A 13589-nucleotide genomic window follows, 5' to 3' on the forward strand; every position below is an offset into this window, starting at 1 on the left:
CGGAGGAAAAGCGGCGATAATTTTATCGCCCTATCAGCATGTACACGCTAACGCGTGAATCCATGCCTTAGCGCCTTTTTTTCCGCAACGCCCAGCTTCGCATCTCTAATGAGATGCAAAGTGGGCGTTCCTCCCCAAAATACCTGGAGAAATGTCGCTAACCGACATTTCTCCAATTATCAAGCTTCACGCTAACAAGCAGAGCGATAAGAAAAGTAGCGCTAACCGTGGTTATCGCTACTTTCCTTGTGCCTGCTTTTCTTCTGACTTAGCCATGTAATCCAATGGGAGGTGGATTCCATGGCTAAATCCACCTTGCCCTATCAGAAAGGTATCGCCGGTCGCAGTGCGATTATCGCTGGATTTCCAGCGATAATGGCACTGTTTCCTAGCTAACGCATGGATTTCTATCGCTTTGGAGATAAGCGTTGCTGATAGCACGCTATCTGCGCGATAGAATCAAGCGATAGCCGGCGATAATTATCCTAGCGCTAAGTGCGCTTAGCGAAAATTAGCTGATATGCCCCTAAATTCTTAATTCTAGTCCAGCAGTCACATATCAGACGTGGGAATTATTCAAAAACTCTGCATGCGACATACAATGCACATTATGCACCAGCATCTTCTTGCGTCCCCGCCTGCTGCGCCCTTGTTAATGTAAACCCTGATCTGCCCTGGTCATAGGCTGTGGTTATTTAAAATTGGATTCTGTGCGCCGCGGCCGCGGTCCGTGAACTGCCAGTCCCCTTTCGAGTTCATAATGTCCGTGCACCAAAGGGGGAAGGAACAGGAGCAACTGCGGAGCATCTCTTCCATAACATTTACCCCTTTTGACAACCACTTAAAAATAATTAGAATCCCATGTCTGCCGGGACATTTACTAATTGGACGGATCTGCCATCCTTGTGTCATGCCAGAGAACACAAACTCCCCACTAATGGTTCCTCGCGCGCGAGCCCCAGGTAGGTGGCTCTGGATGATTCACGGCCGACGGCCGGCAGAACTGATTCATTATTTTGTATTTTTCAGGATTTGCTGATTTATCGTTTGTCATGGGAAAGCTAATAAATGGCATTCGCTTCATTAAAACCCGAATCAGCATGCTGCTGCTGTAAACATTCGTTTCAGGGTGTCGCAAGTGTGGTGGGTACCACTTTTTTCCAGTGATGCGCCAACTAAAATATGTTTTTCATTCATTGTTAGTTGACCTAATTGTGTTCTGACAATTATATTTGATCCAGAATAAACTTCAAATGGCTCCGATTAGTCTAGTTTTATTTTTTATTTTACGATTACTTTACTTTCGATAAACAGACATAAAAAGGCCATCTTAAATGGTGCAGAATGTATTTTTTCAGAGGAAGCATGTATTGTAGCCTGATAGGTTTGGATAGATCTTGTTGGACTCCATACCTGCTTGAAAAAAATATAGTCTTTATATTAAAACATCATCAGCTCAATTTCAATTTAAAAGTCACAAGGGTTATCCTAAATGTAAACTCTCTGCCTTGTTTACTTTTTATTGATACAGAATGTAGCGCATGTCCAGCATGGCAACATGTTTATATGTTTTGCCTCAGGGTGATTTCAGAGTGCGCCTGGAGTGTCTCATCTGTATACGCAGTGGGCAGCCATTATGGAATGTTCAGAGTGCGCCTGGAGTGTCTCATCTGTAGACGCAGTGGGCAGCCATTATGGAATGTTCAGAGTGCGCCTGGAGTGTCTCATCTGTAGACGCAGTGGGCAGCCATTATGGAATGTTCAGAGTGCGCCTGGAGTGTCTCATCTGTAGACGCAGTGGGCAGCCATTATGGAATGTTCAGAGTGCGCCTGGAGTGTCTCATCTGTAGACGCAGTGGGCAGCCATTATGGAATGTTCAGAGTGCGCCTGGAGTGTCTCTGTAGACGCAGTGGGCAGCCATTATGGAATGTTCAGAGTGCGCCTGGAGTGTCTCATCTGTAGACGCAGTGGGCAGCCATTATGGAATGAGGCGTAAGAAAGTGAAGCATCAGTTGAGGGGAATGAAAACCCAACTCAAACAATCACAACCCTTGTCAGGGTAAATCGTTTAATTCACCAAATAAACCTGTGCTTATCCCTCTAATAGCTTAGTGCAAAGAAGTCAGGCTAAAATTAGAGCTAATGTGTAAAGTATTCATATAGGACTCAAACAGTAATAAAGTGTATACACAACACTAGAAAAATCTTAAATCAAATTAGAAAAATAAGTACATTATAATAAGTGAAACGACAGCACAAATGACAAAGATATATTAAGAAGAACAGACAATATGAATTTTTAAAGTTTAAATTAAAAATGTTATAGCTGGATTATCCTGTGGACAAGAACTTCAAGGACATTTCTTATGTATGAACTCTTGCTTCTCCTCTACTCATATTTATTTTCTTTCTTTTTATTCTTTCCTTTCTTCAACTTTCCTCTCTCTCTCAGGAACGATTGTTAGAGGTATCTCTCAGGTTTAAATTTTGCGCAGACAATGTATTTTTGCTATTCCAATGTCGACCTTTTGGCGTCTGCACACCATGTCCTTATCTTAACATTGTTACACACCCATGGGTTGTTCCTGTTTCTCTCTCTATTTCAAAATCAATAAAGCATTTGAAATTAAAAATAGTACCAAAAGCACGCAGCGCCAACTACAGTCATCTGGTCATGCTAGATCAGGTTGAAGTCAAAAGTTAAGGACCATTGCAATGAAGCATCAGTCGAAAACAGGGGCCAGGTTGGTCCTAGAGAAAAATTTACCTTCAAGCATAGAAATTTTGATGGAGAAAAAGTGGCAGTTGATGAGTCGTTGACTGGACAGACTGCCATCTAGATCTGAAGCAGGGCTTGCCAACAGTCTGTTACTGAATTGTAGTGTCCCGGTGTGGTAGTCGAGGAAGGCAGGAAATCTCAGAGTTAGAAAAGTCTTAAACCCATGCCCAGAAGGTCTCGATGTCAATGAGTTGTTGCTTGGCATTGGTCCTGATGGAGTCCTCTTTGTTCTGACTTAGTAACGTTTCTGGTAACCAACTCTCCCTCAGTGAGGCAAAGCAGCAAGCTGTGGCCGATCGGCAATTCGATGGCTGCAGCTTCGGTGGCAATCTCAATCTACATGGGTTCTCTCGAAAGAAGATCATCAAAAGGTTTCTAAGCCCCAGCTTTTGCAGTGTAGACAGGAGAAGTACACTTTAACACCATCCAAGGGTATAGGACAAGGGGCGCCACATGGGGGTTAGGAGTCAGTCCAACAGAGACTAGCAACGGGGTCCAGGCCATGTCTAGTTGATACTGGTCAGCTGGGCAGTTGCATGGAAAGGGACTCTGGAAACATGTGCCCTCTGTAGTTGAAACAAGAGGTCAGCCAACTCACCCCTGGAGCCATTTCTGGGGTCCTGGCTACCACGCAGGCAAGTCAATCTTTTTTCAGGTTTAAGACAGGAGGGAAAGCCTACGTCACCCTCTATATCAGTTCTGGTCAGTTCCTCTACCCCCACTGAGATTTGTGACATCCTGACTAGAAAGACAAAGGGCAAGCATGCCTAGGTGTACATTTCTTCATCTGCCAGTCACAATGTAGGCATCATTTGAAGCTCAGGAATGGGCTAGAGGATTCCTCTATTCAAAGGACGACCTGTGGGGAGCAATAGACATCTCACCACAGGGAAGCCATCAGGTGACAACTAGATGTTTTTCACACAAAAAGAGGCAAGAGGAATTACTCTTCATCCAATTCCCAAAATATAAATGAATCACACACCTGGAGGAAGAAGAGGTATAGATTCACAAAAGGCGGTCCTCTCTGGCTCCCTTCAATGGGATAAAAGTGTCCTCACCCATTATTAGTGCCATGCTTCATCATTGGGCTGCTACTACATACACTGTGCCACCATCAGCAGGGGTGGAGCAATATATTCTTTTATCACAATGTTCTTAAGTGATCTGGTATTAAAGTGCAGTTAAAACTATCGTAACAATACTAGCTTCATTCTTAGTTCAGTTACTTTAGGTTCTTTAGATAGGATTAAAATGCCAAGATTGTTTTATTACCCTACCATCACTACAAATAATATTGTCAAGATGTTGCAGCCAATCATTTGTCTGCCACTAAGGGTCGATGGTGCTCTTCAGGACTGTGAGATCCCTATCTTATGCCACTGTCACCGTGGTTCAGTCAGGCTATTTGGTGAGTAGTATGTGATTACCAATAATACTATGTAGTCACCTTACTTTTATTAATTATTCTTCTGATGTTAGGAGTTTTCTTTGTAAGACAGACAAAAATAATTATCAACTGTATAATTAGAGAGGGAAGTTGTACTGCTTGTACATGCCCGTAAATGCACTCGATATCACGTTCCAGTTATCAATTAGGTGGTGCATACACTTCATCCCGGTATTTAAGCATGCTCTTATGCAGGTAAGGGCGCCCTAACAGGGCCCACGGCCGATTCTGGGCCTGGGGATGCATGCAGCGGAATTGCACCCTCGTTCCATCATAGTGTGCCATGCACAACATGGTGCATGCTAAACCATACAGGAACAGACTGCAGGCCCTCTCACAGCGGCAGTATGAGCCTAACACAGCCGCCACTGTGAGACCACTGTAGCACCACCCACCCTGGATACACTCGTAATCCAGCGGAAGGGATCAACACAGCCTGTGCCATCTTCCTTGGACCGACACAGTGGAAGTCCCATTGGAAGACCGCCAAAGTCGTAATAAGGCCCATAGTTTGTAAGCATGGGAGTTTCATCCCTGAAAACTAAATAATTTGCATGTCTGTTGCTAGTAGCGAGCCAAACACAACTAGATGATAGACACAGTGTTAAAACTTTGCAAACACTAACCCCTAGTCAAGAGGTCTGGGTTAAACCCATCGTTCTTTTGCTCACTATGTCACCCCAGTTTGGACCCAGCCATGTGCAAATCAATCTTGACCCTGCTCCCCGTGGAAACAGTTCAGCCTGAACTACCAAGCCAGGTCCTCCCTGGACTGGATACTAGTATCCAGGGACCAGTTTTGGGGTTTCATCAATCATCAGCTAGCCTAGCTTCAATCCATCGGTACAGCAAGTAAGGGACCCACGTCTGGGCATACCCTTGGCCACTCAGGGCAAACACAGCAAACACAGCAAGATGATGGAAGCAGTGCTGAAACGTTTCAAACACTTACCCTCAGTCAAAAGATCTGGGTTAAATTCATTGTCCCTTTGCCCACCATGCCACCCCACTTGAGACCCAGCCATATGCAAATCAGTCTTGACCCTGCCCCCCATGGAAACAGTCCAGCCCAAACTGCCAGGCCAGGTCCTCTCTGGACCGAGAACAAGCATCCTAGTTCCAGTGGGGGGGTTTCACCCCTCAACAACCATGTTAGCTTGATTCCCGTGGCACAGCAAGCAAAGGACTCACATCTGGTCACACCCTTTGCCACTTAGGGCGAACATTGAAAACGCAACAAGATGATGAACGGAGTGCTGAAACCTTTCAAACACTCACCCCCAGTCAAGAGATTTGGGTTATATCCCTTGTTCTTTTGCTCACCCTGCCACCCCAGTTTGGACTGGGGTGAGTGTTTCGAAAGTTTCAGCACTCTTTCCATCATCTTATTGCATTTGCTAATAATGAGCCATCATAAATGTGACCTAAAAAACGTTATCTAAGTTCAAGTGAGAAATACTAGTATCAGTGACAACATACTTTCCATAGGATGGGACTATGTTAATGATGCAAAAAACTGATCTTGAGAAGATTTCAAACTTTTGTATATTCAACCCAGTTGAAATAGCTGACACAAAGAGCTGGCTATAGATGGATGGTCCCGGTGTCTGCCTAGTATATTACAATAATTTCTTTAAAATAGTCATATAAAACCTTTAGATGAATGCTAGCCGCATTGTTAGTCAAATACCTCAATATAACTCCAATGAGCAAAGCCCTTCACAGTGGTAAATACACAAGGTATACGCTCTTGTAGATTCAACGACATGGCTGTCATTATGCCATAATCTATCAATGGCAAAGAAGACAAAGCCAGCAGCCTGAAGCTTTCAAAAACAGAACACTGGCATCCATTTTTTCAAAAACCTGCATCTGGGTCTATATACGCAGATGGTCATGGGAAAAGTTACATTCACTAATGAACTGTTACAGTTCACAGAGACTAATACAGCCCTAATTCATCCACTTTATTCACTGTGCTCTTTTTTCCATGCTGAACCGGGTTTGCATTTGCAATCTAAAGCGGAATGTTTGACGAAAAAACACAAACTAGAGCTATTTATCCAGTTTTGATCAACCCTCACTTTTCATGCATCAATAATAGTAGAGATGATCTAGATTCTTTTCATATATAATGGTGGGCTCATCAGTTACGACCCCTCCGGTATAGTGGGAATAGAAGCCAGAGCAAAGCAAAGTCAGCTGCCTTCTCTGGTGCAATGGAATATGGGCAGTAGCAGGGGTAGAGTTTGAGGCAAAAGGCAATTAACTACCAAATAGAGGTCCAGGTCGAAAACTGATTCTCTTAATCAACACCTCTCGTTGTGAGTGTGTGTCTCATTTATTGTTTCTGTGAGTACAACAAATGCTTAACACCACCCTCTGATAAGGCTATCTGCTCGCCCTCATTACCACAAATAGAGCGTAAGTATTATCTACTTTTACCATCTGTATCCTTCACTGTTCATGAGTTCCCTCACTTCAGGACAAAACTTAAATCTCTTCTCCTCAATAAATACCTATTCCCCCAAGCCATTTGAATTTTCTGATGCTCCTACCTCACACCCTCCAAATAAATCTTTGTATCGCTAAGGTGGGGGACAACTGTGCCTCGACTCTCCCCACCTCTGCAAAACCCTACCTCAACTACCTTTAAACTTTATCGTTCACATATCCTACTGCCTATTTTATTCTTTTTTTTATGTATTGGGACAATTTATTTTTACTCACTCTTTATGTAACTTATGAAATTACAGCTGTACTAATTCTGTAAAGCGCTCTGATGCCTTCAGGTCAAGTATGTACTATACAAAACCCCAAAATAAATGTTGCCACCCACTAATGTAGCCCAGTAAAAGAGGCCTATAATGCAGTTTACATTTTTTTTAAATACTCATGCCCAACTTTTTGAAGACCATGCACCCTGCCCTTTGAGACTTTAAGACCTACCTTAGGGGTGACTGAGAAGTATCTGCGATAGATTCAGAAGAAAAACTGCCTGCTGTTGTCTGAAGAAGGAGGACTGGACCTGCTTGACTTGACCCCAGGCTCCCCAGAAGTGAAATCACAACAAGGGGCTCAAGAGGGAACAGTTACAATCAGGTCGCCCTCCACTCAATAAACACCAGAGATCTGACTGAAAAGGGGGCTTCCACTGAGTTACTTTCTAGAACCAGAGCCGGGGGGGCCACTACCTCAGCCCAGCTGCTGGTTTTTAACCTTTAGCCGTCTTATCTAGTCCTAAATGCCCAAATCTTTCTATTAAAATAAAATATGTTCGTCAGTCATTTTCATCTACATATACCACCCTAATGAGAAGGTGTACAAAAACAAGCAAAAGTTGTATGCAACAAAATGTGAGTAAAGGGGAGAAAGTACCTCAGGTGCGCTTCTGGTAGGTTCTCACCAGTGTGCCCACGTTTTCTCATCATCGTCGACTTTCTCCCCGAAAAGAAAATTGCGTCCAGTAAAAAGAAATAAAGAAGGTGTAAATGCTGATCCTTTGTATGTCCAATAAAGGACCTTGTGATGTAAAAGTATTTCACTAATTAAAAATGGAGTTAAGACTCACATCCACCCAGTTTCAATGTTATTCTAATTTGTGAGCTAACTCAGAATTTAAAAACAACTGCATGTTGCAGACCCTTTAATGTAGGTGCCAACATGTTTGATTGCCTTTACTTTGTTACGGCAATTTCATCAGGGCTCGAGGTCGACAGACACCTCCCTGGACACCAAGGTCCTAAAGCCGGTGTTGGAGTGGTTGAGAGCTCGGGGCATACGAATGATTGTCTACCTCGACGATCTTCTCATTATGGATAGGTGTCCCCTGCAACTTCATTAACATCTCTAGATGACTGTGAATCTCCTCCAGAGTTTGGGGTTTGTCATCAATGAAACAAAGTCGATGCTCTCTCCTTCACAATATCTGACGTTTCTAGGTTTCGTGATCGACTCAAGGTCCTCCACTCTCAGCCTCCCAACAAGGAAGATCTCAAAGATCCACCACGAATTAAGGCGGACTCTCGCCAGGAGTCAGGTATCCCTCAGGGATCTCGCTCGGTTAGTGGGACTGCTCTCAGCATCTGTCCAAGCGGGAGGAGATTCAATGGTGGCTACAACACATTGAAGCCTGGAACGGTCGAGCAATCTTTGGTTCTGCTCCAGACTTAGTCATAGAGGCGGATGCCAGCACAGTAGGCTGGGGAGCCAGGTGCAGAGAGGTTTGTGGTCTCCAGATGAACGCAGATTGCATATCACCTGTCTATAACTCCTGGCAGGCTCCTTCGCAGTGCGCTGTTGGATAAGAGAGTCCATTCAGTCCTCAGTTTTTCTAAAGATGGACAACATTTCTGCAGTCCGCTATATCAACCATTTGGGAGGAACGAGGTCCAAAGCCCTCTCCGATCTGGCCGCCAGTTTCTGGCAGTACTGTCTGGACCACCAGTTGTCGGTGACAGTGGAGTACCAACCCGGGCGGGATCATTTGGTAGTGGATTTTTGATCCCGCAACTTCACGGATTCCAGTCTGTAGAAGCTGGACGCGGACATTTTTTTCAGAGGTTTAACGACCTTTGGGGACCCTTTTCAATAGACCTGTTTGCCTCGAGGCTCGATCGCCAACTCCCCCGTTTTTACAGCTGGAGACCAGACCCCTTGGCTGTGTCCACGGATGCCTTTCTCTAGGATTGGAGCCTGGAGATGGGGTATGCATTTTCCCCCTTTGCAATGATCACTTGAGTAACGGCGCAGGTCAGGAGGCAGGTCGCAGATCTGGTGGTTCTCACCCCCCTGTGGAGATCTCATGTGTGGTTTCCAGTTCTTCTGGAACTTTCCTGGGATCCTCCAATCCTACTCCCCCTATTTCCGAATCATCCTCTGAACCCGACCGAGTTCCTCATTCTCTAGTTCTGCAGAACTCGTTACGACTTGTAGCGTGGCGGATTACCGGAGATACTGGGAAGTCCCGGGCCTTTCAGCAAAAGCTGAGTAACTCATGTCTAAAGCATGGGCAGACAGTTCTGTCAAATGTTACAGATCCGCTTGGGGCAGATGGTCCCGTTGGTATATGCGACAGAGTATCAATCCCTTGGACTCAGATATAGTATACGTCCTGAAACTTTTGGCCCATTTAGCCTCTAGCAGCCTGGTCTACAGGACTATTAACACTTTTCATTCGGCTATATCAGCTGGACATTTGCCACTTAATAATACCCCTATTGGGGAGCATCCTCTTGTCTGCAAGCTTTTCCGGGGCATTAGGCTTTCCTTGCCCCCAGAACCTCAGTATTCAGCACAATGGGATGTGAATCAGGTTCTTAACTTGTTTTTATCCTGGCAACCTAACCGTTTTTTGTCAAGGAAAGAGCTGTCGGCCAAGTTGGCGATGTTACTTTGTCTGATTTCCTGTAGACGCGTGTCCGATGTTAAAGCTTTGGACATCACCTCCAGGATTTTTACCCCATCTGGACTGACTTTACATTGCTTAGACAGACTAAGTGTCATACCAGAGTGATCTCTAATCCAGACTTCCCGGACTCTCCCAAGTTGTCTGTGGTCTTCTTCTTGAAAGCTTATGAAGAGATGACTGAAGAATACTGGCCTCCAGGGAACGCCAACTTCTCATTGCACTCTGCAAACCTTTCAAGGCTGTCTCCTCTCCTACCATTGCCCGGTGGGTTTGGTGGGTTATGCAGGAAGCAGGCATATGCCTCAAAGATTTTGGAGCTCACGCAGCTCGAAGAGCAATGGCCTCAAAACCATTTGACTTGAGTGCCCATTTGGAGGATATCCTTAATGCGGCAGATTGGTCTTCGGACTCTACCTTTAAGAGGTTCTACTTCAAGCCAGTGCTAGATATGGCTCACCTCGTGTTGAGCAAGCTTTGAACTAGCATAATCCTCGTCTCCAGTCCTGACATAGAATGAAAAATTTCCAAGCTATCGTAACAGAAAGTTTGAATTCTATTAAGGACTAAGAGGTGAGGATTATCCCACCCTAGGGATCGCTAGAGGATGTCCCACCCCGTACTACTGTAGGTAAATCAGTTTTGGACTCTGTTTTCCATGGAAGGTGTGGCTTCTTCATCATTATTCAATGTCAATGTTGCTATTTTATTGCTGACTTGTTGTTCTTAGATCGATCCTTAAACTGTTCTGACCATTGATTCATGGTTTTAAGTTATGTCTGCCTCATTGTATTATGACGGGTTTCTTCAGACTCCTTTTGTGAATTGATGATGCCTTTGTCCTCGTAGGTTCTGATTCGGCTAAACAAGATGCATGAAGAGTTGTTCCCGGCTGACTTCTCGCAAAGAAAGAGGAGAAAGGGCCAGTGACGGCAGACTATGTGGATGCTGGAGTAACCTGATTGGAGGTGTCAGTACCCTCAAGAAGCCCACCTTCCATCAGCCTTGACTCAAGCTTAATTGCACTGAGTATCAAAGTGGCTAGATGGGGGGGAAGGGAATTAGGGTGGGTACTGCAGGGAGGGAGACCTGGAACGAGACGTTGTCTTTGATTAGCTTTCCTTTTGTGCTTAGTAAACTCTTTGACTATATTTAACATGGGTTAAACAATGACAACATACCTGTAAAAGAAAAGCAGCTTATGCATAGAACAGTCGTTGTGTACGTCTTCTCAGGCTTCACTGGCAATTTCTGTTCCTATAATTCTCAAGGATACAATGTTATGGCTAAACAGCCATGTTTCAAAACGAAGCACACATTCATATCATGAGCCACTTGGCTTTAGACGCAATGTTTCTGTAATGATGTGCTTAACCACTGTTAAATATCACAATGGTACTTCCAACAACCTTTTTGAAATACACAACACATTACATATGCTAATGAGGCAGATTAATATTCAAATGCCCAAGGGAGCGCTTTAGCGCTATGTATCAGAGCTCAAATATGCAAATGTCCAGGAAGCGCAACAGCGCGATGCACTGAGTCCAAATATACAAATGTTCAAAGAGCGCTTCAGCGTGATTTGACACAATGCCAAAGTCATCAGTTATGCAAATCTCCCCAAGAGTGCTTCAGCATGATGTTCCCAAAATTCCGCAGTTATCAATATGTAAATACCCAAAGAGCGATTCAGCACGATGTGGAAAGTTGCCAAAATCACCACACATGTTAATGACCAAAGAGCGCTGAAGCGCGATGTATAACAGTGCCAAAATCACCAAACATGTAAATGACCAAAGAGCGCTTCAGCGCGATGTACAACCGTGCCAAAATCACCAAACATGTAAATGACCAAAGAGCGCTTCAGTGCGATGTACAAAGTGCCAAAATTACCAAACATGTAAATGTTCAAAGAGCGCTTCAGCGCGATATGCAACTTTCTTTCAAAATTAAAAATAACAAAAACAGCAAATAACAAAAACAGCACGTGGTGCCTTTCACGTTGCTGTTGGTTAAGAAAGGAATGATTCTACCTGATTGTAGCTGAGAGAGGATCTCCAACCTGGGAAAAGAAAACAAAAGTCTCCTTGCTGCAACCGGAATCTTCTTTCAGCAACCGGAGAACAGGAACTGCTGCTGCTCAAGCTCAGGGTTCTCAATAACCAGCAATGAGAACAGGGTGTGGCCCCTATTTAAAGGACTCAGGAAGAAACTTCCAGATTCCAACTCACAGGTAAACTACTGGAGCCGAGAAGGGATAATAGGCCTTGATAACATCATAGTCTGCAACAAGCATTGGCACAGACAAATGGCAAAGTCACAACAAGCATTGGTAAAAAACAATAGAAAACAGGTGCCAGACAAGGTGCACCAGGAAACTGACGTGGAAGATTCATGACAAGAAGACCAAGGACTGTTCCACATTGAACTTTATTTTTGTTTGACTCCAGATTTCCCTAGGATTCATGGGAAATGTAGTCTTGTTGTTTTGAATGGCTGCTGTTGAATAAAGTGAAGAGAGAAGGCATAATCCTCGTCTCCGAGTCCTTAATAGAATTGAAACGTTACGTTATTATAGCTAGGAAATTGTTCATTCTCGGTCAGACAGCTGGATTTTTCTGCTGGACAGGTTCAATCTGCAGCCTACTCTAGAGCTGTTAGGATGACTCTGAAGAATCTCTCTAAATAATGGCAAAACTGTTGGGTGTTAGGCTTTGTAGCTAACTGGGAACATTTTTCTACACTGAGCCTGTGCATGGGTGGTGTCAAGGTGAGGAAATGGTCAGAATGGGAGTTATTATTTCTAGGGATGATCTCTGTACACTGAGTCACACCTCCTTCATGAGCGATTGATTCTGTACAGTGCTCTGCCCCTTTTGTGCGAATGTACATATTTTCTTGGGTTATCTGATGAAATATAACCAACAAAAATATCAGATACAAAAATATTGCCAAAAAACATAGAGAACACAAATACTGATGATATATAATTTGGACCTAAAGTAAAAAATATCAACAATAAAAATGTAAATTACCACAATATAGTCAAAAATGGGTAAGTTAATCAAACTGTAAGTGCACTAACTTTGAAACATATATTAACTTTCAGAATATTGTTACATTTTTAAAACATCTATACTCAAAATATAAAAAAATATAAAAAATTACAATTTACAAACATAAAATATAAACATGTATTTTAAGAAAATAGCAAAAAATGCCCATACTATTCAAACAATAAGTAATTATTATTAAACTATGTAAAATACACACACAATCTCAACTTAACAACACAAGCTAACAACAAATTAAAAAAATAAATGTTAGAAATGGGGTCTCTAGTTGGCAGTTTTTTGCACCCTGTCCAAGTAGGGACCCTCACTTTAGTCAGGGTAAGGAAGTCACAGAGCTATGATAACCCCTGCTCACCCCCTTGGTAGCTTGGCACGAGCAGTCAGGCTTATCTCATAGACAATGTGTAAAGTATTTGTACATATACACAGAGTAACACAGTGAAAACACTACAAAATGCATCAACACCAGTTTAGAAAATAGCCAATATTTATCTGAATAAAGCAAGATGAAACCAATACAAATCTAGCATACACAAGAAAAGATATCACATTTCAAAGGATAAATAAGTTCAGTCTGTAAAAATCTTTTGATGTGTTTCTTTTAGCACAAAGTACATTGGGTGCGTCAAAATTCAATGGCGAAAACAGGCGCAGGGGAGATGAGGTGCCAAAACACTAAGCGATGCGTATGTTCCTTACTCCCAGAGGACGTGATGCATCGGTTCCTTACTGCCAGGGGAGGTTATGCGTTGGTACCTTACTGGAAGGGAGGTGAAGCATCGATCCCCGGACACGCGGCCTCGGATCCTCACTGCTGGTCAATGTTGATGAAGAGACAGAGTCAAGGTACGATACGTCAAAAATTCAAATGCGCT

This window comes from Triturus cristatus, chromosome 3_1, assembly GCF_964204655.1.
Source record: "Triturus cristatus chromosome 3_1, aTriCri1.1, whole genome shotgun sequence".
Taxonomy (NCBI): domain Eukaryota; kingdom Metazoa; phylum Chordata; class Amphibia; order Caudata; family Salamandridae; genus Triturus; species Triturus cristatus.